This window comes from Megachile rotundata, chromosome 1 (genome assembly GCF_050947335.1).
Source record: "Megachile rotundata isolate GNS110a chromosome 1, iyMegRotu1, whole genome shotgun sequence".
NCBI lineage: Eukaryota > Metazoa > Arthropoda > Insecta > Hymenoptera > Megachilidae > Megachile > Megachile rotundata.
Genome location: NC_134983.1, coordinates 7,183,277 through 7,210,588, shown reverse-complemented (window position 1 = coordinate 7,210,588; position 27,312 = coordinate 7,183,277). Strand labels below are relative to the sequence as shown.

At 30.2% G+C, this 27,312-nt stretch overlaps 1 protein-coding gene across 1 annotated transcript in view; it reads right to left on the bottom strand.

Moving 5' to 3' along the window:
* Window positions 1-26,752, bottom strand: part of dsb (scavenger receptor class B member debris buster) — a 64,918-nt gene extending 38,166 nt beyond the window's left edge. The window contains exon 1 of the mRNA XM_003700680.3: window positions 25,100-26,752. The gene's annotated coding sequence lies outside the window, so the exon portion shown is untranslated. The remainder of the gene's footprint in view (window positions 1-25,099) is intronic.
* Window positions 26,753-27,312: the final 560 nt, after the last annotated feature.

The following is a 27,312-nucleotide window of genomic DNA, read 5'->3' as shown; positions in this document are numbered from 1 at the left end:
ATGAGGGATTATGTGTGAGTGTCGAGTATGTGTGAATGTGCAAATTGGAGAATGTGAGAGAGCATGCATGAACGTATGAGAGAGAGTACGAACTAGCGTAGGTGAGTGCGTGTGTGCGAAAGAATGCGGGAGAAACGGCAAAGGACAAAAGAATCGAAAAATCAGTCAGGACATTTTATGTAAAATCGATTACTTCTGGACGTCACCATCTTTTGCTCTAATCAAAATATGTTGCAGTCCATGTGAAATTAGGAAGGGTTTAAGTCATCATTTCACCGGTTTTAAATTTGTTAAGGAATAATAAGCCTTCAAAGTTTGCAATTTTTGCCCATTTTTGCGAAAATAGACTTCACTTACGAATTTTTTTCTCAGAAACTACACAACCGATTTAGCTAAATTCTTTTTTGTTTTAATCATGAAGGATTGTACTATTTTAAAATATTTTTTTTAATTTCGTCAATTTGTTACAATTGTAAGTACTACAATATTGTAATTGGTCACAATTGTAATTATTGCAGTATTGTAATTTGTCACAATTGTAATTATTACAGTATTGTAATTTGTCACAATTGTAATTATTACAGTATTGTATTTTGTTACAATTTTAATTATTACAATATTGCAATTTATTACAATTGTAATTATTACAATATGTTAGCTTATCACAATTGTAACCATTACAGTATTGCAATTTGTCACAATTGTAATTATTACAACATTGCAATTTGTTACAATTATAATTATTACAGTACCACAATTTATTATATTTTATTAATAATAACAATTAAAATTGTAGCAAATTACAATATTCTAATAATTTCGTTATCACAATATACTCTCCTCAAAGTACCACGTAAACATCTAAAATTGAGAAAGGTTGCAATTGATCGTTTTCACGCACCGTTTAACCTTTCAAGCATACGGCTACGTACTATGTAACACAAAACTCAACTACATATGCATTAAACACGTATATGTAATAACACAAAATTACAAAAAAGTCTGATGTTACAAAAGAAAAAATGCCGGAATTACTTTCTCGAAATACTGAAAGTTATTTCGAATGGAATGCGTTACTGTAATATAGCAAGGTTAAAAGTTCAGCGAAATGAAATTGTAAACAGCCTGAAGAGTTTAAAATTGAAATAAAAAGAAACCAGCAACACTTACACTTTCACTACTCCTTAACACAAGTACGTCTAGTATTTACTCATGTACTACATTCATCGTGGCGTATGTGAGAAAGTAGTATGTCCATTTCACTCATTATGCTATAATATCATGTTGTGTTATGTAAGTTTAAGGTGACTATTTCTGAACGAAAATATGTCATGATATTAAAATGAGATACTGTGTACATATTATAGAGTGAGAGTATAACAATTCTTTAATTAAATTTATTTTTTGATGGGTTATAAATTTAATATAGTGTATGGATTGTCACATACATTTATACAGAAGTCATCTAGTGATTCTCAAGGGAACAAAATGTTCGCCATGCCAGATGTAATCTCAAGAGAGAACAAAATTTAAATCTATTTGTATGATCATAATATTTTATAACAACATAATATACACTGACGTAAAAAATTGAGGAATTACAATGCTAATTATAAATAAACATTTAATTTTAAAGTAAAAGCACAGCATTGGATCATGTTTGATTTTGTTTCATCGCATTTGTGACTTTCGCTGCATCTGCTGTGCAAGTATTAAAATAATTAAATTAATTTCTAGTTTCCATTTTTTACTTAAACCTTTTTCGTTCTAATTGTTTTATAAATTCAGTTGCTTATAATTACATTTTTAAATGTTCTCAATATGTTGAATTTTCATTTCAATGAAATTAGCAAAAATAAATGTATATATTGAGAAATCGATAATCAAGTTCGCGCGTTGACTTGTAAGATACCGTTCGATTTTGATCGGATTTTTGTGCGTTAAAAATTTATAAATTTCTTCGTTATTGTTTTTTTCTGATAATAATTTTTCACTCGTATAAAAATATAGTGGATTATTTAGAATTGCTTTTTAATATTCATAAATCAAGTTTAATTAACAAATTATAAAGAGGTTGTTCCAAGTCGTTTTTCTTAAATAATAAATTCATTTAGTGTTTTTTAAAGTTACAACGTTTGTGTGTTATTTTAAATATAATAACCTCTCCATTTTTTATTACAATACGTACGTGTCTTATTTATAGTGAATACTAGTGTGTTGTACAAATTTAACAATTAAAAGAAAAGATGACATTTAAGAAACTTGTATGAGTGGAGGTGAATCAAAACAACAAAATTAATTTATCTTGAATAAATAACTTTTTAAATAATAAATTATTTTTGTAAGTTAATAACAATTTTAAAAAGGAGATAACGAAGTGTTCTATGTTTTTTATTAAGAGAGCGTTGATGTATATTAGTATGATAACGATGTGAGTTGTTTTTATTACATTTCTTCATCTCATATCTCATTTACATATGAATTATGATTGTCATCGAGTAGATTACAACTGTAAGTTGTTATACCTGTAATCTGCAGATGCATTGTAAATTTTAAAGGAAATTATTTATAGCATGGTGTCAGATTCAAGTTACAACCTAAAAAATAGTTTGCGAAAAATAGAAAGTAGTTTCGAAAAACTGTTAATCAGCCAAACATACTTTACGTGAAATACAAATATTTATTTCTATTTCATTATTGAAGACTTTCTAAATCTTAGTAGCATCATAATTGTCATACCAGTATGAACAGTCACAGAAGTAATTAATTACCAATTGCATTAAACATTCATTTTGTTATTTTTTCCAAAATATTCGATTGGCAAATATTTTGTCAATAATTGTATAATACACAAAAAGGTAAAATGAGGTATATAGCGGTATAATGAGGAAATTATAAATGAGTATATTTATAATTTCAATAGAATATATTTATAATTTCAACAGAAATATTGAGAGTAAACTTTAATTTTATTGCCTTAGTTCTACTTTAAATCTAGTTGTACTTTTACATGGACTTTCACGCTCCATCATCATCGTGACGCATGGCGATCTACGGGGAGTCATAATATCAAACGGTGAGACATTTTAGCCAAAAGTTTCAGTTAACATATTGATATGTGTTAATTTGATATATTTTTTAAATTAATTTTGCCCTGTTATATCTCTGTATATGACAATATAACACGAGTGTAATATGTTTCGCTGTAATTCAACTTTGTAGAGACTGACAAAATTTCTCATCATCATAATTTGAAAAACTGAGATTGTAAGTCAAAATTAACAAATGAACCGTAAGTAAAAAAAGTTCTGACATATATTAGGGGTACCGAAAATTAATCAAAATTTTGTTTGCTGGCGAAAAATATTTATTTATTAAAGAAATCTTAAATCAACAAAATAATGTCCATCACTTTCTAACGCTTTCTACCAGCATAAAGGCAATTATTCCCCTCTTAAAAAAAGTCCTTCGATTTTTCATAGAAAAACTTTGAAATCATCGAAGAAATTTTGATTACTTTTTGGTACCCCTAATATATGTCAGTTATATAGAAATAGCATGATTTCTTAAACTGTTAAACCAATATTGGTACAGCACCAAATATTCATGATATAAAGTAGTGAAATGCTATTCAGCAAACATTAAGTCCAGGTGCGTTTGCACTGAAATGAATTTTGACAACTTTTCACTTGAAGTTTGGAATTCAAAATAAATCATCCACTCTTCTATACAAACATAGGAAACAATAACTGAATAAGAATTATGAGCAACGAATAGAAATAAAATATTGTAATTAGTTAAATGTTACAATAAAGTGCAATAAAAATTACATTAAATGCAATGAAATTCACATATTAATTGTCTCCTAAGTAATTGTATAATTTTTATACACGTTGGTTGATTTTGTTATTTCTGTTATCTGTATAAATGAATAAAATATATATATCATTAAACATATGTATAAGTGAATAATATATTCATATTATTGAACATATGTATAAATGAAAAATTCGAGAGAAATCATTATTCTTCCATTATACTTATAATTAAGTTTCATTACACTTTCATTCTTTGGTATAAAAGAAAAAATGTATTTAAAATAATAGTTAAAGAACGGTACAATGAAACTAAAGGTACAAGAATGTAGTACGATTTATGTAGATTTTTAGGTCAAGAAGAAAGCTCAAATATCAATGTATTAATTCTTTTTCGAACAGTTCTTAAAATACCGAATGAGAAGATAAGCAAACGTTTCTAAATTTGAAGTAAAAAGCAAATACGAGATCGAGTATAGAAATATTAGAATTTGTGCAGTGTTCCGGATAATTTCGAAATTATTGATTTCACCCAAGCGATTTCACTAACTTGAGTACATACTGAAAGTTGGCGTTATAAATTTCTACTCAAACAATTTAAATTCGGAATGAGATCTCAAATGGAAGATGATACAAATCATACTTTACATAGAAATAATTGAAGTAGGTAATCAACTCTCATTGAAATATAACTACTGCTATAACCAAAGAAATATTAAATATTTCATATATGACTTACTGCTATAACCAAAAAAATATTAAAATAAAAGAACCAAAGTCCACTTAAATAACAAAAATAGTCAGGACCAAAACTTTATTAATATGAAACATGTATTATATACTAAAACATTACCACATATTAAGGACACGCTGTTCATCAAATGAATTTTTGCGTTTTTTATTGATAATGAAAATAAATGCAAGTATATTGAAATATATTATCTGATATACTCTTTTGATGGATAATGGTAGAATAAAGAATAGTAAGTCTTCGTACTTTTGCGGAAGAAGGTAAACTTAACGTGTAATATAAAGATTGCAAAGTAACCACACAGTGGCATGTTCGATGCAAAATGTCAAGAGCGAATTCCTCGTTTTGGTATTTTCGCAGGGTTGAATAGCTTCTGTCTAGAAAACGACACATGCAACGTTAAAAAGAGCAAAAGTGGGGATTTCGCAGAAAAAGTGGGTATCTTCGGCATGTAAATTGCGGGTGAAACCCAGACCTTCATGATCGTTACAAGAAATGTGCATCAACGGCGAGGGTCCCTCGAAATTTACACAGTAATTTTTTTGTACGATACTACGAAGCCAATCTGATATATTACATTAGTATGTCTAAAATGTATATATAAAAGCAACAGATATTAAATTTTTAAGTGTTCTCCATATTAGGCTATGTAGACATTAAGGCAGAGACAGGTGCTAATAGTTTTGGCAGGAGGTAGACGAATTTTTACATGTATTTAACACGTTGGCAGCCAGGCCACCCATATATGGGTGACACTTAAGTGTCTATACTAATCTAACATGTGTATTATTAAAAATTTTTTCATTTTCCAAATCAAAAATATTCGCATTCATTAAATGGATCTATGGAAAATAATTATAACAAGTTTGTGAAAATATTTCGTAAGATTTATTAAAAATGAAAACACTACTGGATGCAAATTTCAATTACTTCAGTGTGGCAGTCAACGTGTTAGAGAAAAACTTAGAAAGCAATATAATTAAACACTACAAGAAATGAAAATATGAGATGTATTTATAGAAAGTTTTTATTATTCAATAATATTTTAGTACATTACTTCAATATTCTACATTCATATTTTTACTTCCCTTTATCCTGCGAACTGCGATTTGTACTGCGACGCCGGGTCCGAACCCGGCATACCGGCTGAGCCGGCCGCGTGCGACTCCGAACTAGCGAAGTCCGTCGTTTATAAGGTATTGTCGGTGCATTCATATTTATTATTGTTGTAATTTTTGCATGGGTAAAACTAATTTACTAAAAATTTTATTTACATTACGATCGCGCCAAATTGACACACATCCGTAGAGATAAGTATACCACATAGTAAATTTCAATATTTCAAAGCTTTTGAAGAAAATAGACTTCAATATATATTTGCTTTGTTCAATGTATAAAAGTCAGTACAAGAGATAAAATAAAAATGCGATCGGTTTTTATCATTTTTCTAAAAAAATCGAAATGCGTCAAAATATACATTTCAAGGGCTTTACACGTACCTAACTGTTTATACAAAGAAGGATAATTTGTTTCTTTGGAAGTATATGCTACAATGTTTATGAATTGCTAGATGTGAATAATGATACGTATACAGTATATTAATAACTTATGAATGCATTGGTAAAGTAATATGTCCGTGCAGCAAATACAACGTATGCACAACTTTTCTTATTTCAATCTTGGCCTTGTCTTTCTTTTATGTCTATTTTAGAAGAAAAATAGGCGCAAAAACAAACAGGAAGATCTCATCATTATTTACCAGGTATCTTCTATACTAATTATATGCGTGTCGTGAACTGTTAAGTTTTTCCCCTTTTTTTATGGTATCCGAAAGTCCTTCATTTGAAGCTATATTATTAGTTTTTGCATTCTTGTATGCACGTTTCTAGTATTTAATATTCGAGGAAAATGATGTATCTAGCAACGTTGTACGTAGTCGTACAGTAGAAACTATTTAATTATTTCACACGAAAGGCATATACATATAATCTCATTAGGTGATAGATGAAGATTGTTGAGTGCAACAGATCCTATTTTCACGAGTACAAATTATTTCACGAGTGGACTGTTATATTCTCTTTTCATCGATGCAGAAAACAGAATTTTTTGCATATCTGTTATTTGAATTCAATTATAATTTTTTTATCGCGCCTTCTCAGAATGATACGAATTTGCAGTATTATACAAATTCCTTTAAATAAATATAAAAGGCTTGTTAATAGAATACATATAAGTAATATAAGTTTAAAAATATTATTTTTAAAATTGAATCAAACAAAACGTCAAAACCTGAACAGTCAAGTTGTATAATTTTATTACAATAAATCTTAACTACATATTTCATAGTATTCCAATAAAGTTAATTTCTAGAAATGAATGTACATATATAGTACACAGTGAAAGTGTAAAAGAAAAATAGCAACAGAAACTGAGAATGTTATGTTATGCTAGCTCCTGTGGTGATTGTTGAACATGGTGTCAAAATGAATGAAGCGATGAATAATTGTGAGAGAATGTATTATAAGCATGCGTAAGAATGATTTAACCACCGTAATAGGTAAGCAAGACACCGAGGTTAATAACACCGCAAGTTTATTCACATCTGAATAGCTCGCATTATACACGGTCAATGTCACAACTCATTCTGTTGTGTCTGCAGTAACGTTAATGAAACTTCAGTTTTGTCGTGGAACGTTGCCAAAATCGTATTACTCACGGAATTTAGATTGCACGCGGAATTAGCGTGGTTGTTTAAGAAACAACGAAGTGACGTAATTTAATCATTTTTATGCAATAAATGCATGTTTCATATTTACAGATAATTTAGATTACGAACAGATACACTTCTAGCAACAAATATATTAAATTATAACAATATACTTTGGCTTCGAAGTAATTTGCAATTATTACGAATATAATATATTTATAAAATATATTATACAAGTTTCATATTAATAGATAATCTATATTAACAACATAGTTGTTGATAATGATATTTTAACCAGTATATTAAATTATAAGAATATAATTTGGTTTTGAAATAATTTGCAATTATTAAGAATATAATACATTTATAAAGCAGTACATTTAAGATATTAATAAATTGTATGGTCATTTGTAACGTTCCAGACTTTCATTATAGAAAATATAGAGCAGCCATTTTATTTACTGACACAGATACATCCAGAAATGTACTTGTTATTATTTGAGACAATTTGTAGTTTTTTTTTACGTTTTTTTTTTCTATATTCGCATAGCAGTGGCTTTGTAAATTAAACTGTTTTTTATTTCTTTCAAACTGAATTTTAATGAACTTAAAAATTTAAGAATAATATGAAATATTTAAAATTGTATTAATATAGAAGATGATACAAAAATGTTAGGTTATAATTATTGTAATTAATAATTGTTACGTTATAAGTAATATGAAATCGAATTATTTTCGAAATATTAGATTGTACATAAAAGGGCAGATTCTAGAAATCAGTCGGATTTGAAAGTCAGACAGATTTGACGACATAAAAGTATTTCACAATAGTACTCACAATACATCAGCTTAAAGTATAATAAATAAGATTGTGTGAAACCTTGCTAATATCTTTAATTTGAAATTAATGGTTTCTAATTACAGAAAACAACGGTCAATTTCGGGAGTCTGACACAGATTAATGACCCGAAAAGAAGAAAGAAAGTACCCGAAAATAGCAGTTAGGTTACACCGAATTGAAGTAAAAATAAAAATAAATATAAATTTCACAAAACCGACTACGTAATCCGTTCATTAATGTGTTCCGCAAAAATTGGCTACTTCTTATAAAACCGTGTACATAACAAATGGACGATTTTGAAATATCGAAAGTCTGAGAGGACTTGATGACATAAAGGTACCATAACACGTGTTACATCAAGTTAAAGCTTGAGGTTCACTGAAAATGACTGTACAAATGTTTTATTAATATTTTTAAAACAAAATAGCTGGATACCAATTACAATAAGCAATAATTAACTTAAAAGTCACAGAAATCTAGCATAATTTGATAAAATAAAACTATTACAAAATGGTACTTGTGTTAATTAGGAGTTTGACATTTGTAAAAACTAAATTCTAATATAAATCTATTTTTATTTTATTACTTTTCAGTCTTACTATGGTCTTCAATTGTTTACAACAATTTTGTGTATAAATACGATCGTAAATAATAAAATTTAAATACGTCACAGAGAAAAAGTAAGTAATAATAATTTCAATATAACATTTGATAATAATGCAAGCTTTTAAAGGTATTAAATAACAAATTATTAACTGAGAAAGATACAAAAGACCGTAACAGGGTTGCAATAATAATTTATTAGTATTTATAATTCACAACAATAAATTGCATAATAAATGGTAATAAATGTTATGACACGATGTATAAAATCGATCTTAAAATTATTATCGAAATAAATGTAACACGTAAATAAAGTTACATAATGAAATTAATTAATTTTCAATGTATCTGTTATTAATATTTAAATATTATATTGTACCGTAACCATCTAATTATAATATTAATCGTGAAAATTTTAAGTGTGAAAGCCTAACCTAACCTAATCATCCAATTATAATATTAACTTCAAGTGTGGGAATTAGTATAATTATTCAGTTATCGAATAAGTGAAATCTAATTTCTTTCCATTTCTTCTTTATTAACAAGAACAAATTTATCTGCAATATTTCTGCACTAATATATCAATTTGCATTTTTCAGACGTTCATCATTCAATTACATTTCGCTAAACCGGTTTCAATTCCCGCCTCTATTTTACATTCTTATGCTTTCATTACTTCATTCGTATAATTATTGACCTATTTTATTTAGAACGAATCAATTTGTTGATTAATTAGCACGCGTTCTTTCGCGTAGTTGCATTATCACAGAATATTACCATTTCAAACGAGTTTTTCTATCCTTGCTTTTCGTGTCGAACTGTAGAAGTAAATTGTGTACAGATTAGTAAACATGATGCAATCTAATAAAAAGAACATGTAGATCAGGAAACTCTGATATCTAAGTTATTTATCAAGAATGGTAATTCATTACAAAACATACAGCTACCAGTAACATGTTATGTTCTTTGAACTTGAAAATTTGTATTTCAAATCAGTAACGGCAACAGCATTTGGTATCATGTTCTCTTTTACAGATAGTCACGATTTTTTATGTAGACATATAAGGATGTGGGGATATAGGGATGTAGGGATGTAGGGATATAGGGATGTGGGGATATAGGGATGTGGGATATAGGGATGTGGGGATATAGGGATGTGGGGATATAGGGATGTGGGATATAGGGATGTGGGGATATAGGGATGTGGGGATATAGGGATGTGGGATATAGGGATGTGGGGATATAGGGATGCGGGGATATAGGGATGTGGGGATATAGGAATGTGGGGATATAGGGATGTAAGGATATAGGGAGGTAGGTATATAGGAATGTAGAGATATAGGGATGTAAGGATATAGGGAGGTAGGTATATAGGAATGTAGAGATATAGGGATTTAGGGATATAGGGATATAGAGATAGACGTAGGTACAGTAGAGATAGAAGAATATAAGAATATAGGGATGTAGGTATTTAGGAATACAGGTAATTAGGCATATAAGTATCTAGAATGTCCCTGAATACAGACCCTGGCCATCGAATTACCACTATAAATTTTCAGCATTTTCCACGTTTTCCACAAAATTAAAAGGCCTCCTCAAATTGTAATAATTTATTCGCTACTAACGTAACTACCACTGTACACAACATTATTAACACACGTTAACATCTTGTATTTCCACCGCTTGCTTTGGTCACAGCTTGTATCCGGCATGCTCCGTATACATTGATCATATGCTTTATATCTTCATTATTTTCCCAAATATCTGTAATTCTTTTCAACTCAGATAATGTGGTTGGAGAGTTGTAAACTAGTCTTTTGGTAGGCAGACATTTTCTATGGCATTCAAATTTCACCTGACGCACTATCGATATTCGGCCTAACACAAACGCTCGCACGGTTAATCGCTCATCACCCACACAATTTATTATCACGATAGTAACAAAATGCTATGTATATATTGTTACCAAGGTATTTAGTAATAATTTGCGCGGCCTAAAACAATTTTTCATATATGACATAATATGGCCATAAAAGTGAAATTTTCGTACGCGGTCCTAATTCAATGACCAGGGACTACATTAATGATTCTTGGTTTTATCGAATCACAAAGAGCCAGTTGAAGCTGGCAAACGCAAACATTACGTAGCAGAAGCAATATACGATTGCGCCGAAGTTTGCAAAACTCGATAAATTAAAGAAGAGAGTTACGTTAGATTGCTCCAAGGCCTTTAGAAATATTTAATGGCCAGACATGTCAGCCATAAACGCGCATTCCGTTGTCGGACATATGTAGATGCGTGTGCTTTTACGCGTATACGAAATCATTGCTGCTGTTGTGCCACTTGCGTCTATTACTCCATTCACTGTCATTCAATTTTGTAGATCAGTGATGGGCAATTGTATCGGAGATTTTTTACTTGAATTTATAGGAATTTAGATTTTATAATTTAACAAAATGTGAAATTTTTGTATTTTTGATTTTGAAAAGTTTTCAATTTCTAAATTTTTTAATTTACATGTACTTAGATACGTGAACTTTCCAATTTCAAATTTTTGAATGTTTAAATTCTTAAATTTTTACACTTTTAAACCTCGAAATTTTGTAATTATCAAATGTATATATTCAATTTCTAGATACTGAAATGTATACATTTGTAAATTTCTAAATATTCAAATTCGTAAATTTTCGATTTTTCAAAGTTTCTTAATGTCTAAATTTACATATTTCAAAAATCATAAAATTATCAAATACCATATATCAAAAATAAAAAATTTTGAGGTATTCAAATTCTAAAATTCCTGAATCCTTGTATGCATACGAAGCGTATTTGCTATATGAACAGCTAGAACAATTTATAACCCGCTAGCGACGTACTTTTGAGAAAGCTATCTCTTTGCTTTACTAATTTAAGAATGGAACACCGGAGGAAATGAAGAATGTATAATAAAACCAAGTAAAGGTGAAAGTTTCAAAAACGAGAAATAAAATTTTTATGCGAAAAGTGCAATGTACTGGCAACCATTCCACAAAATGAGGCACTGTTAACGGAAGATTAAGTAAATCAATGTTGTTGAACAATCTAGGTTTCAGAAATTAGGGTACAATATCTACATAATTATTCCTGACACCGATTCCTATATTTATAATTCACAAAATACCATGAAAAAAGTGTATAATGGAGATTCAAATATTTTGTCAAGTTTAAAATCATTTTTAAAATTGATTAATATTAACAATTGCTTGTCCAATCTGTACGAAAATGATTTCGAGCAGTGTTTACATGTTACATTTTTCCCAATGCAACATATTAAATGTACTGTATTTAATTAATTATGCAAAATATGAAATAATATTTCGAATGATCGTTTAATAAAATATCCAGAAACGCAGCACGTAACCTGAGGGATATAACAGTAGCTCACATATTGAGCAAAAAATCCATTTTAAGTAATTGATGTTTATTAATTTTTGAGGCTGGAATCTGTAATAATGTTATTTCGAGGAAAAATTGAATTTACAGGTAAATTTTCGAATATTGAAAAACAATCATGTTTAAGGATATATCATGTTTCATATAAATATAACATTATAATTTATTTTTGTGATAAAATTTACCTGATTCGACTTGTTGTTTAAAAACTAACTTTAATAGTGTATAAAAATTTCGAGAACTAGCTAAACACCAGAACTTGCAATGAGTAATACACTTTCCACAAAAATTTAGTTGTTAACATTTGTTCGAAATATTTTACGTCATCGATATATTTCGTTATTAATTTACTGATAGTTACTGCGGTGTACGAGTATGTGTTATTCCATATTAGCAATTACTGTACAGAACATTTCGATGCGGTTTTGCAAGAAAAACCTGGGATATTCAATGTACTGTAGCCTTTATACTCTCGAAACGAAGTCTGTTAGCATTTTGCAATGCATATTAATGCCGTATGCGCCGTATTGTGATTGAAACGCATTGATTGTACCGAATATTATAGAGAAAGTTGTAATGCATGGTCGCATTTGAGGTCCGTCGTTTTTTACGTATCTGGAGCGTAAATAGTTTCTGAAATTTGGTAATAAGCGTGATTGTACGCAATACGCTCTATCTTATATTCATTATACAATTTAGTTGTAAATGTATCATGTTAACTGCATATATTTTAAAAGCAAATGTTATTTAATTAACTAAACAATTTACTCTTAAATGAAAATCATAGGTAAAATTTAGAATTAATTTTATTTTTGTATTTTCTGTAATCACATTGTTTATACTATATGTATACACAATACACTATTTCATACATATAATATATCATATTTAAGTAATAAAATCAAATAGTCCTAGTATAATTTGAAATACTCTATAAACAATTTTATGAATAGTTTCATTATTAAACATTAGAAATATACATCTCTGAAATTCATTTTAATAAACTCTAAGATCTGTAAAATATTTTAATACTTTATATTACTCTTTGTATTATATTACTATATTTTTCTAATTTTAAAAGATGAAATAAAAAGATATTAGTTTAATCAGTGTAGATAAAATTTGAATGTAATTTATTATATGAACTTTTCAATCAAATTTGAGCATGATTTCTTACATTAAAATTGCAACAAAACCACTGCATGGTTTTATAAATTGCATTTTATAATACTAAAATTTTAAATAACTTAGGGAGCTCGTTTTCGAAAATTCGGAATATTTCATAATTTTTAAATCATGTAAAATTAATTTATGATAAGAATAATATAACTGTACACTAGTAATATAATAACAGTATAATAGCAGTACTAATAATAGAATAACAGTATAATAACGGTACTAATAATATAATACGAGTATAATAACAGTATTAATAATGTAATAGCAGTATAATAACAATACTAATAATATAACGACAGTATAATAACACTATATTAAAAAGTTGAACGAACGACTTTTAAGTTGTCGAGGGAAAGGGTAATTGCTCCCAACAATGGCGTCTATGTTTCATCAAACTATTTCGTTCTCATTTCTGTACCCCCAAAAACTGTACAATCTCTGTAATATAATAATAACCTAATCTCCATTAATATCGAACTATCACTGTCATTCTCATAGAAAGTCATCATCATTCTCTTATAAAGTCATTCTCATATTGAAGAAAAGAAAATTTTTATTCACCACGTGAAACAACTTTCAATCAAGATAGTGAAAACAAAGAGAATTTCTATGAGATCGCAACTATTCATTGGAAATTACTATTGAAATCGTTTTGCGTCCCCGTTAGCAACCAGTTGTGCGGAAATATAATGACCGCAAGGACGAATGGACTATTCGACACAGAGTTCACAGGCCACCTGTTTCATGAAGGGGGAATCATGATTCTACACTTTCCATTCGTGCTCAAGCAGAGGGGATAGAAACAAACACGACGCACATTTCCTACTGTTATTGCACAGCTTAAAACCAGATCATGCTTTCACAATCTTTGGACGTTTCCGAAAGAAGTGAAATCATACAGCATGCTGTACTTGAACAGCTGAATAATCATTGCATTAGAACAATTTCACCAAATCCATGCTTACACTGTTTAACTCTACGTGACTCAGTATCCCGATGCACGTGGCACTTTATTTACACGATTTCCCTTTTTCACAGATGTTAAAATAACAAATTTATTATTAGGAGTTATTTTTTAAAATTGCGAATTTGAAACATAAGTTTTTATAATAATTTTTAGAGAAAATGGTAAATGCGAATATTCTGATAATGTCATAAGGGTTGAACTTTTATAACGTTTTATGTTGTGAAACTTTTATCGATTTTTGACATTTTTCTGATTAAATAGAGAATAAAAAGTAAGAAACTTGATACAATTCTCCTTTCCTTTAAATGTATCCGTTATATACAGGAATCCAGATAAAATAAAAAAAGAACGGTATTGAAATTAGCATTCCACGTGTTAAGGTAACCAACACGAAAATGTTCATCCCGACTTTGTGGTTTTGATCCGAGAAAAGGTACAAATACCGTTTGTGGTTTCGATTAGAAACCGCAAACTCAGTTTTCTTATGTTTCTTTTTGTATTCTATAAACGTCTGTTCTCTCTGCGATGCGTTGAAATAAAAACATTAGCTTATTTGTTAAACTTGCTTGATTGGATTTGAATTATCTAAGGAATTCAAAAACAATCCTTTTGCCATAAATAAACCGGAAAAATGATGACTTAAACCTATGATGACTTCCACATGTACTACAACATATTTTGATTAGAAGAAAATCGCAGATGGTTAGATCCAAAAGTGATCGATTTGGCGTGACACTGTTTTATTTTTATGTATCAATCACAGTTGCTATTTGATATTAATAAAAATTATCTTGCTCATATACCATACCATACCAGCATATGCTGTATAAACCACATCCACAGTTCAAGTGTTAAAAATGTTCAAATGTTCAAATTTGCAAACTTACAAATAAACATAAAAATTTGATCAAGACCAAAGAAGAGAAAGGATCGATAGAATTGAGAGCTCTTACTACGCAATACAGTAAACAAAAATAAATCAAAGATTGCTGGCGAAAGTTATATCAGAGTCATGAATACCCGTCGCTGACCGTCAAAGTGTTAAGTAGGTAACAACTTGTGGTCGAATGTTAACGCGGTAATCGCTAACGGTACGGCTAATTACAATATAATGTTTGCGAGAAGAAAAAAGGCATGACGCGATGGTAATCGATTGGTTTCGCAGCATTCATAAAGAGTTGAATATACTTGGAAAAACGTTGTGCAATTTTCACAGAATGATTTGCTGGTACTGTTACCGAGGAGGTCGTCTGTTTCTTTTTTGTCAGGTGGAAAATTGTCACGCAGCCGCAAGAAATCGAGCTCGGTGAATTGCAACATCGAATCATCAACATGTTGTTACTAAATTCAAATGTTTAATCTCACTTTTTAACCTGTCGATTGTTGTGCGATTGCGAGTGAAACCAAGGTCGCGATTTGTGCGGAATTGTCCTCAAATGCGACGCTGATTTTTGCATATTGATGCAACGAGGAAATGTGGTTTGACAAACTGAAGCTATTAATACACCATTTTGCTGTCGGACGGTTTATAGCATAACAACACGGTTTATAGTAACAACAACTTGACATTGTCACTTATTTAACACTAGGTTTACGGGTCATTTTGACGCATTTCCAATTTTTTAGGAAAATTACAAATCTGTACGCATTTTTGTTTTATCTCTTGTACTGATTTTTATCCATTGAACGAGGTAAATATATATTGAAGTCTATTTTTAACCGACTTCGAAAAAGGAGGAGGTTACTCAATTCGATCAGTATATTTTTTTTTTTTTTCTTCAAAAGCTTTGAAATATTGAAATTTGCTATGTGGTATACCTATCTCTGCGGCTGTGCGTCAATTTGACGCGATCGTAATGTAAATAAAATTTTTAGTAAATTAGTTTTACCCATGCAAAAATTACAACAATAATAAATATGAATGCACCGGCAATACCTTATAAACGACGGACTTCGCTAGTCCGGAGTCGCACGCGGCCGACTCAGCCGGTATGTCGGGTTCGGACCTGGCGTCGCAGTACAAATCGCAGTTCGCAGGGTAGAGGGAAGTAAAAATATGAATGTAGAATATTGAAGTAATGTACTAAAATATTATTGAATAATACAAACTTTCTATAAATACATCTCATATTTTCACTTCTTGTAGTGTTTAATTATATTGCTTTCTAAGTGGTTTTTCTTTAAATATATGTATTCATTCGTACGTCAAATTGATGCGTGTTCGTAGAGATAGGTATATAAGAAAATCAGATTTTATAAAGAATAAATTATCAGCTACATATTATCTCTTCCTCTCATAAAAATTTCATGGCGATTTGTTGTCGATCATTCAGTTATTATGTGTCCATCAAAATCTTCTGATTCAATCGATTAGTCAACCGCTAATCGATGATTCTCAAATGGCTATTGATTTCTTCTTTCAATGATAAATCAATTGTCGAAATATGTTCAGTTTCGCTGACCTCTAATGTCTGATGTATTGCGAAACACCAGTATAATCGATGATTCTTTTCATCAGAGGGCAATTCATTTATTCCCCTATGCAATAGGAAACAAAATGGTCTTTTTCTAGAAAGCAAACGCGTTTCGTAAGTACCCTCAATACCGCAACTCTCCCTGTATCTGCGTTGCAGTGCTGGCCAAGATCGAGATTTCCTTTTAAAATTATATGGAAAGTACGTTGTATTATTCATGGCTTCTGAATTATTTCGATCGTTGCATGCAAGTATGTATTTCGATACATCGAATTAGTTGATGGTATAATAACGTATACATACACGCGCGTTGAATTCATTAGCGCTAGTCTGCGCTTACACTTACACTTATTAGATGCTAATCATTGTTCCAGCAGAGTTAACTTAACATTTCCCGGTGCAGTAACGTTAATCACTTTTATCTCAATCTCTTATTATCTGCGTCAAATATCGTGGAATGAGAAACTTATCGTATGTTACACGGCAGATTTAACTTCTGCCAAAATTATGATTTCCATCGTTACAAATTAGAATTTTGAAGGAATATTAAGGCGGACTATTTAAAAGACAAACAATGTTTTCTTTGATCAGCAGATGTCCATTAGCCTAAATAGTACCTGAACTTTCATGGGAACCTTTCAAATTTGCGCTCGTGAATTCTTTTCAATCTTGGAATTCCAAATGAAAAAATTTATAAATGTGGACGGCTGTTAACTTAAAAATCTTGATATTTGAAATTGAAGAATTGAAAAACTGTTCATTATAACTTATTGAATTGAAATTCGGATTTATTAATTTCATTAGTAATACTACTATATAACGTAAGTTTCCTATACTTTACTACAATGATAATCATAATCGGCTATTGATTAAAAATTTATATATTGTTCAAATTTAAATATGATAAACATTGACCAAGAAATCAGTTAATCGTTTTGAATCCTGTATGATACACTTACTGTCATTACCCATTGAGATATTGTATAATCACTCCATTAGATCAATTTCCATTTGAGATTGGTTTGATTTCACGGACAATTGAAATCAATGAAGATGATAAAAAATTATCTTAATTAGAATCTACCGACACTTCTAATCATATACGCGTTGAATGATGCGATGATAGGTATATGAAAGGAGGTATTATTTACTCTCTTTTCTGTTACATTATTTTTGCATAATGGTCTATTAATAATTGTAATGAATTCTCAATGTGTTGTATAAACATGAGGTATTGTAGCAACAATAGATTGAGTATCTAACTTCTTTTGATAAATAGAACGTGATTATTGTACACATGATTACTATACATACACATATACATTTGTCATATCCTATTTCATAAGAAATTGGAAATTTTAATGAAACTTAATTCAATCAAACTCGACAACATTGCCATTATGAAAATGTTTGTACTTTACTTGATTCTTTGGATTAATAACGAAAACCTTTACCAAAAAGATTAGTATTAATAAAATATTGGCTAAAATCGTAGGTGTCTTATAATTTTGTGAGGAAATGTAATTGAGAGATGAAAATTTAAAAATATTTGGAAAACGGAAATATATAAAATGATAGTAATATCATACAACTTCCTTCATTCTTGTACACATTAATTAGGATTGCAAAATGGACGACTATCTTATAAAAAGCGTCAGGTCGGAAAGGAACTTCGTGATCGTTCAAAGAAATACCAACTGGTTTTAACAACGAGTTGAACTGCATGAAGGTATCCGGAAATGTATTTCCTCAAAGACATTATTCGAGCGTGTGAAACCACTGTTCAATGTCAGAATTTTCATAATGATACATTAGAGAAAATGTATTTCTAAACTGACAACATAATTATATCTTTATTCTATTCTTTCGTTATAAATACAGAGCGTTTCCGGCCTGGTGATTGAATCTAGAAAAGGATGCATCTACGTGAAAGAATAAGTAGAAAATATACGATCAAATTTTTCATATGCTTTTTTGTTCATGGCGCAAGAAATGACAATCAATCTTTTTATTAATTTAATTGAAATTAATACCTTTAGAATCTTAAAAAATTACAAATTTTGTTTTTCTATAAAATTTTAGTGTAACGTCTTAAAAATATTGTCTTAAAATTTTAAAGTGAAATACGAAGCGCTTTTGAAGTTATGGCCGATTAGCGCCGCGGGCATACACGTGTTCAGTGCGAAGGACTGAAACTTTAAACACGTTTTTCTCAAAACTATGTTCTTAAAATTGGCGTGGCTGATAACTCAAAAACTAGTTTATCAATCGCGCTCAAATTTTTTGCACATGACAATACTATCTAGCATATGAACCTAAATGTATGAAATAAATTGAACATTAAAGTCCTTTTTATTGCAAAACATTGCAAAAATTTCCAATAAAATTCAAAGTTTTTCTTTAAAAGCGCGCCATTTCTTCAATTTTACATATTTTGCACATTTCTGAGGTTCATTTACTAACTGTGAATGTTAGTTTTCGAAACGTTGTCTGCATTTGTATTTTGATAGGAAGTGCAATGTGACGGAGAGAGGTCGCGTCAAGCTGAACAAGGTCCTTACAAGTCGTTTCTCTTAAATAATAAATTCATTTAATCTTTTTAAAGTTACTGCGTTTTTTGTTTTATTTTAAATATAATAACCACCCCATATTTCATCAGTGGATGTATTATTATAGGCAATAAACTAATTTTTGCTATAATCAAATAACAGCTGTGGTTTATATACCACTAAAAATAAAATAAATGCAGAAAAAATCTTTTATACTAGAATATCAAAATGGTAATAGGATTAGATAAAAATTAGTTAAAATTAAATTCAAAAGAAAAGGTACAAAAAGCATCCGGAGTTGCAGGGTTAAGAACCACAATGTCTTCATAGCAGCTTGTTTATTGCAAACTTTTGCGATAATAAAACGGTAGCAAACTATCGTAAATTAAAATAGTCACATTCTAGTTAACTAGACTTGTCTGCTTTATTTTAGAAATATGCTCACTATATTTCAACATATAAAGATTTTACGTTCATAAGGAGAAAGCGATATCTTTACGAAACGCGTTTCTGAGTGAATCATGGTTTGATTGCATTTGTTACTTCCAAATTGCTTTCATTTTAAATAATTCGATTGTATCTAAAACTTTGTGTGTTGTATTGGAAACTGATTTTACAGTTTTCGCAAGTCGGTATTTTCAAAAATTTCTAATGTAACTTTCACTTAGGTTATTTGCATTGTAAGTACTGGAATTTGATGTGAATTTATTCTTATTTTTAAAAAACCTAACATAACTTAACAATTGAAATTGAACAATTTAATTTTCTTTTTAATTTAACAATGTAGTCTTTTATATTTTTAGAATTTACGCATTTATGAATATATTCAAAATAGATGAAAAGAAGATGTTAACTTTGTAAATAAAAAAATAACTTTTGTAAAAAAAAAAATAACTAGCCCCTAAGTTTAATTTCAAAATATTAACCATTTTTATTTTAAAATTCCTCCAGATTTTTCAAGCGAGTGAAAGGAAATCTTTTTTATGCAGATACGTATTTAAACTCCTTTTAGTTGAAAAAGTGTATAATTACTAAACCATGAAAAAAATTCGAAGTCGTCGAAGCAGATAGAAAAAATATATTTGAATATTTCGTTACGCTGTATTGCGTTAAAAGCGAAAATTCTGTATTCTTCCTTGCCAGCATAGCTTAGAGCATCGATTGGATCTTTGAGAATAATCGATTGAAGCTGCTAGACAACTGAACTTGCCCTAAATATCAAATAATACCTAGTTTCAGTGTTTCAAGCCAGCGTACCGTGTAATCATAGAGTAAAGCTTGTGGTCTCATAATACAGTAGCAATGAAATTTAACCTTCATAAATTTCATGCATCAATAAAGGCATAATTTTTTATTCCTGTAACAGATTAAGTAATTGCAAAACATTTATGCTTGATCAAGCAGATTGTTATAATGCGTACTAATTAATTAGAACTAATATACCGAAGGAAATGAATGAAACTGTTTCATGATCTGATCTACCCTAATAAAATGATTATTAAAATTATCAATTACTAATTACTAATTATTGGAAGTAAAATCAAACAAATATAAAAATTGTGTTCAAGATATAAAATTTTTTAATTTAGAGATATAGAAATTATTAGAATTTAGAAATACAAAATATTCATTTCTATTAAACTTTGTATGTATAGATTTGAAAATGGTGCCCGCGTCAAAGTGTTACAGCGCGATATTTCATGAACTATTGATGCCACGAAAAAGTGTTTACATGGAAATTGCAGGGTAAAAGAGGCCCCATGTTTTGGCGGAAGCAAAATATTTTTATTGTTATTAATGTAAAAGATATAATGGTGAAGTTTCATTTTTTAAATGGAACTATATATTTTTTATTCGATCAGGCGATAGTGCTTTTCAAGACGAATTCATCAAGGTTTTATGTACTTATCCGATTTTTATTAGTTTTCGAGATATAACACTTAGAAATTTACTAATTTTCAGCAGAAACGTCACGATTTGAGTAGTAAGTCATAAAAACGGTCTTATTGTTGCGGTAAGTGCCGCGGGTTTCACTCTGCCTGCCGAAACTGATAGCCAAGGGTCTACGATCCAAACGGTAAGTCCGAAGAGTACAAAACGTGGAAAGAATTATCCATCCTCCTCGACACGGAAAACTTATTATTAGAGTGTAATAGACAATTCTTTCCACATTTCGTACTCTTCGAACTTACCGTTTGGACCGTAGACCCTTGGCTATCAGTTTCGGCAGGCAGAGTAAAATCCGCGGCGCTTACCGCAACAATAAGATTTTTATGACTTACTACTCAGATCGTGACGTTTCTGCTGAAAATTAGTAAATTTCTAAGCGTTATATCTCGAAAACTAATAAAAATCGGGCAAGTACATAAAACCTTGATGAATTCGTCTTGAAAAGCACTATCGCCTGATCGAATAAAAAATATATAATTCCATTTAAAAAATGAAACTTCACCATCATATCTTTTACATTAATAACAATAAGAAAATTTTGCTTCCGCCAAAACATGGGGCTTCTTTTACCCTGCAATTTCCATATAAACACTTTTTCGTGACATCAATAGTTCATGAAATATCGTCACACTTTGGCGCGGACACCCTAAAGAATTATGAATTTGTAGAAGAAAGTAGAGATTCAAAAATATGTAAATTATTAGATCGTAGAAATTTAGAAATATGATAGATTCTTAGAATTTAGAAATGTAGATTATATTATACTACATTAAACCTATTTTGTTTAAATAGAAAAGTGGTCGTACCGAAATGAGTTACTTACTTTATACTTCAATTCAGTTATAACCCTTAAAATTTAGTTTCTTCAAATTTAACATTGAATTTGCTATTACTTCATTATTGCTATTATATTAATTCATCATTCATTTTTAATCACTATTTTTATTATAAATTCCAATAGCAAGAAAAAGTGTTAAAAGAAGGTCAGTCACAGTAGCATAATTTATTTAAACCTTTATTTTTGCAACGATTCATAGACTGAAAGTAAATACTCGAGCTTTTCCTGCACCTCCCGATACATTAACGATGACCTAACAAATTCCAAGACGTCGCTATTTGAGTTAACACGTTTACCTCTGTTCGCAGAAATGCAGTTTCATATTGCTTTAAAAGTAAAAATGCATGGCTCATCGATGGAAACAAATTTTATTTAAACCGTATGAAAGCCGTTAAGGTGAAAGATCATTATGCCGTGACCTGTTGCATCTAACACGATGTATCACCTTTGGCCGAAATTTCACTTTTCTGAATTAAAGTTCAAGTTTAATTGTATAGAAATGAGTATATAACGCATTGGCTAACATAAGATTTAAACTCAAGTGGTGTCGAGTGAAATGAATAAAATGATTTTTGATAGACTTTTATGTAGACTTTTCCGGGTTAAGGGTAGGAAAAAAACAATTAGAGGCCGACAACAATTTAAACGAATAACTATACGGAGGAGGTTTAATGTTTCAAAGTAAAATTCTAAGCGGAGACTCTCTCGCATCTTCTCGTACAGGGTATTTTATAAACTTTTTAAGATTCCGAGAAGGGAGAAAACACGGGGTGGGAAAAGTGTGACGTCTCCCGAAATTGGAAATTCTCACTTTCCCCTGCGGAGGTCATCCGGCCTAAAACTGTTGACCGGTGACCCATTCGGCCCTCGACTTACAAATTATCGTAACAGTAGTAAACCTAAGGATCGCCTCGACTTTTCAAATTAAACGTACCGAAAAAAAAGAAATACAACTACGCCAACCCTGGGCTCAATGTGCCTACCAAATGTTAAAACGGACAAGTAATGGTTCCTTGGCTTTTTATTACTGCTATGTCAAACCTTCAATATTATAAAACATCCTAAAATCTAACATTATGTCTACATTTAATAAAACTCAATTGAAGTAATTAGCAATTGGAGTAAATTTTGCAATTTTACAATATATTTCTTTAAATTTTGCTTGTTTAAATTTTCAAATTTTCTAATTTGCAAACTTCGAAATATTTTAACTTTGAAAATTCTCAATCTCTGACATTTCTAAGTTTCAAGGTTTTATAATTTTCTACCAATGCAAAATTATTAAATTCTCGTCTTCAAATTTTGAAATTAACAGATTTCAACATTTCTCTACTTTCAAATTTTCGAAATTAATAAATTCTCGAATTTCTAAATTTTAAGAAATACTAACTCTTATATCAACCAGTATATAATTTTCTAATTTTTAAAATTTTAAATTTCGATCTTCCAAATTTACATATTGGAGAATAAATTTATAAGTTTACAAATTTACCAATTTACAAAATTACAAATTTGCAATATTTCAAATTAACAAATTGACAAATTTACAAATTTCAAAGGTTAGAAACTTGGAAGATTTAAAAATATAAAAATGAAACATTTTCAAGATTACAATATAAAAAATTTAGTGACAGAAATATAGGAATTAAAGCTCTTTAGAAATCAACTCTGATAATGCTCTTTTCACTTCACGTTTCCTCCTTCACAAAGAAGAAAATTATTTTCTTCAGTTATTTAATGAATTTTACTATAATCGGTACTTACATCAATGAATTATAAAAACTTTAATACAGGAAAAAGGGATAAACGTGTATAACATAAACACGGAAGAAAAATCTGTTAAAATTAAACCACAAACATTCATGAAGAGTTTATGAACTTACAAGTGAAACGTTGTGCAATGTTTATTTCAACTCATATTCCGTCAATTAATCAAATTGTAAACCTGATAAAATATATGTGTAACTTTTACTTTTGAATTATTAACTAAATTTTGCTGAAATGTTAATATTGATAAGTATTTTTAAATATTATTAATAGAGTCATAATATAATTTATCATGATGAAGTTAGACTTGATCCTGCAGAAGTTAAATTTATATAATGACTATTTGAAAATGATGTGTTATTCAAAAAAATATTATTATTCTTTAATACAAGAATTACCTTAACAAATCTATAAAAATAAAAATGACAAAACAATATTACTTATATGCATTAAAATTCAAAATTTGTATATATATAAATTTATTAAGTTTAATTAAATTAATTAATTTTATTTGAATAAACATAAAAATTCAAACTTCAAATTTGCATCGTATTCTATTTTTGATCCAGGTGTTTAAATATTGATAGCAATTGTAAATAATTGAAACCTAAATTTGTGTTAGAATTCTCCAAAAAACGAGTTACCGTTGCAATGAACCGTTTATTGTCTGCAAACAAGCGCAGATTGATACTTTCTTCTCAATTTTCTTGATCGACATATTCTCTTCCATCGAAGAAATTTTAATTGAATTTTAATTTGACACATCAAATCAAATTTTTAACCAAATTTTAATTTGACAAATCCAATCAATTTATTTGACTAAAAAACCATTACTCTTATATTAAAAATTAATTGCACATTCCATGTAAATAAAATATCCAAAGATCAGAATCAAAAGTATCAAAATAAGAAATCGGTGTAATTTTACAACTATATCATTTAATCGAATAAAGGAATCAGTGTCACAAGTTTAATCGAATTCACCGGAGAACCAATTAGAAACCGAACAAGATCGATGAACGTTCCAATAGGATACCTGTCAGTAATGTCCCTGATTTGTAACTCCATTTGGTTTCCAATCAAAGAGACCAAACATTATCTTTGGTAAAGCAATAAGGGCGTCAGTAGTCGGTCACGGTATTACGTACGATCTTTATTCAACGTTCGATTCTGCGTAATGTCCACATTCTTCGGCACTTTCAGATAAAAATTCATATTTACTTACGTAAGATCACCGACAGACGTTCCCTACATGCTCGCACAACCGGGTTCATTAACTGGCCAGTAAAATCCGTCTTTATGTAACACAAACAGTTTCGTCGAGGTGACTGTGTGGAAGAAAGAAAAGCATGCGAGGCAAGTTTCTCTATCGGCAAGGTGGCACACGCACGGTTTTGTTGGTCCCGCTTTATTTGATCGTTTCCCCCGATCACAATATCGCTCTTTTTCAACGACTGGTTATCGTTCTACGATTAATTCGTTACTGTCAGCTGTCAGATCCTTCCTTAATCACCGCACTCTCCGATTTGTCTACTTTTCTCGATTAATACATTATGACCCGTGACACAAGAGGTAACCGAAAAAACTGTACCTAAGCTATGGAACTTCTATTGAAAATAGAACTTTTGTAATTTTCAAGTTCAAAAAAAGATCAGATCACTTTTGATGGTGTGTTGAGGGCAGCTCCGTCAGGATCACTTTCGCATTGCAAAATTGTGTAGAATGTTGGATGACTTAAAATGGTGTTGATCGACGCGCACTGACCAATAAGGGTTACGGTCGAGCAAATCGTTGTCGACCGTTACTGAAAGCTCGCTCCAGCTTGAAGGTGAGCTATACCCGCGTGTTCTTCGATCTTGTCGAATCGCGAAGTGAATGAGGAGATAGTGGAACAGCGGTGCAGCGTGGACCACGGTAACGAGAACACGGTACCCACCAACTGACCAAAGAAAGTGGTGGTAGGGACACCAGGTAAACGTACGTGTCGGGAACTGTCCACATGCACACATCGAACCTTGTCTCATACCGGATTCTCTTTCGCAAAATGAATGACCCCTCGTTCGATTTTGCTGACTAAGATACTTCGTCGATGCAAGGTAAAAATTTCTTCGTGATTTAAAAACTTCTTTAACCCCTTCCTGTGCCATTTATTTATCAGATGCGTCAGTAAAGACGTATTCAAGGCTATAACATTAAAATGAATAAAGAAAATAAAATGGGAGTATTTTATATTTAGGGATCCTTAATAATGCAATTTATAGTTGGACCTAGATTTCAAGTTGAAGAGTAGGTTCAAAATTTGAGTAAGGTTTGTCACATTTGAGCTGTAAGTGCGTCAGTGAGGCTCGTCAAAGCGTGGGAAGTTAACCCCCTGCCTTATTTGTCAGGTCAGTCAGAATTAACTTATCACATCTATATTAACCCTTTGCCGTATGATTTGTCAGGTGCGTCAGTCGGAACTAATTACAGCTACAATATTAAAATTGAGAGAAAAGTTGAATTGCTATGTCAATCATCAGTCCTTGACTATAAAAATTATAATTGGAGTTAAATTTCAAATTGAAGCGTATTCAAAATTCGAGTAAGATTTGTCACAGATTTGAAACGCTAGTGCGCCCCGTGTGAAAAACGATATTGTAAGAGGTTAAAACTGATATAGTTGAAATGTTATGTCAATTTTGAATTCAGTAACCGTTGACTATGCAAATTATAACTGAAACTCCAAATTGTGTGTATTGAAAATTCGAGTGAGTTTGTTAGAGTTGAAGCGTGAGTGCATCGTGTGTAATATTGTGAGACATGGGTTAACGCGACCCTAAATGGGGTTGTAAATTCAGGGTTCACGAAAATTTAATTCAGATATATGGATTTTGAAAAAACATTAGTGCAATTCTTTCATTATCTTTAATTTAATACATTACATTTTCTGTACAGTTAAAACGTAATAGATAAGTTGAGATGTAAATTATATGTGCATGGTAAAAAAATAACACAAAATGCATGATAATAGTGTAAGTCATTTGAAAATAAAAGTACGTCATAATTTTTACAGGTATTTTATTATAAATACCTATTCTATTTTACTTTTTTTGAAGTGAAAAGTTTGCTGAATTCTTTTGTAGTTATTTCTGTATGTTGCCTATATTGTCTATTTCACTATGTTTATTTATTAAATGTATTATATTACAGATTTAGGTAGAAAATACTTATTTGAAATTGTATTAAATCGAGTAGAGTGTCTTCACAGCTGGTAAAATACGGGGTGTTTCAAAATTAGCGTAGGTCTCTGAAATGAGTGGTAGCTGACGCGGACCAACCAGAGCGTGAGGATTACGCCCACTCGGCCATTAGGCTCGAAGGCGTCGCTCTTGCGTCTGCGCACCGTAATCCTCGCGCTCTGATTGGTCCGTGTATTTCTTTAATAATTCAAAAACGAAG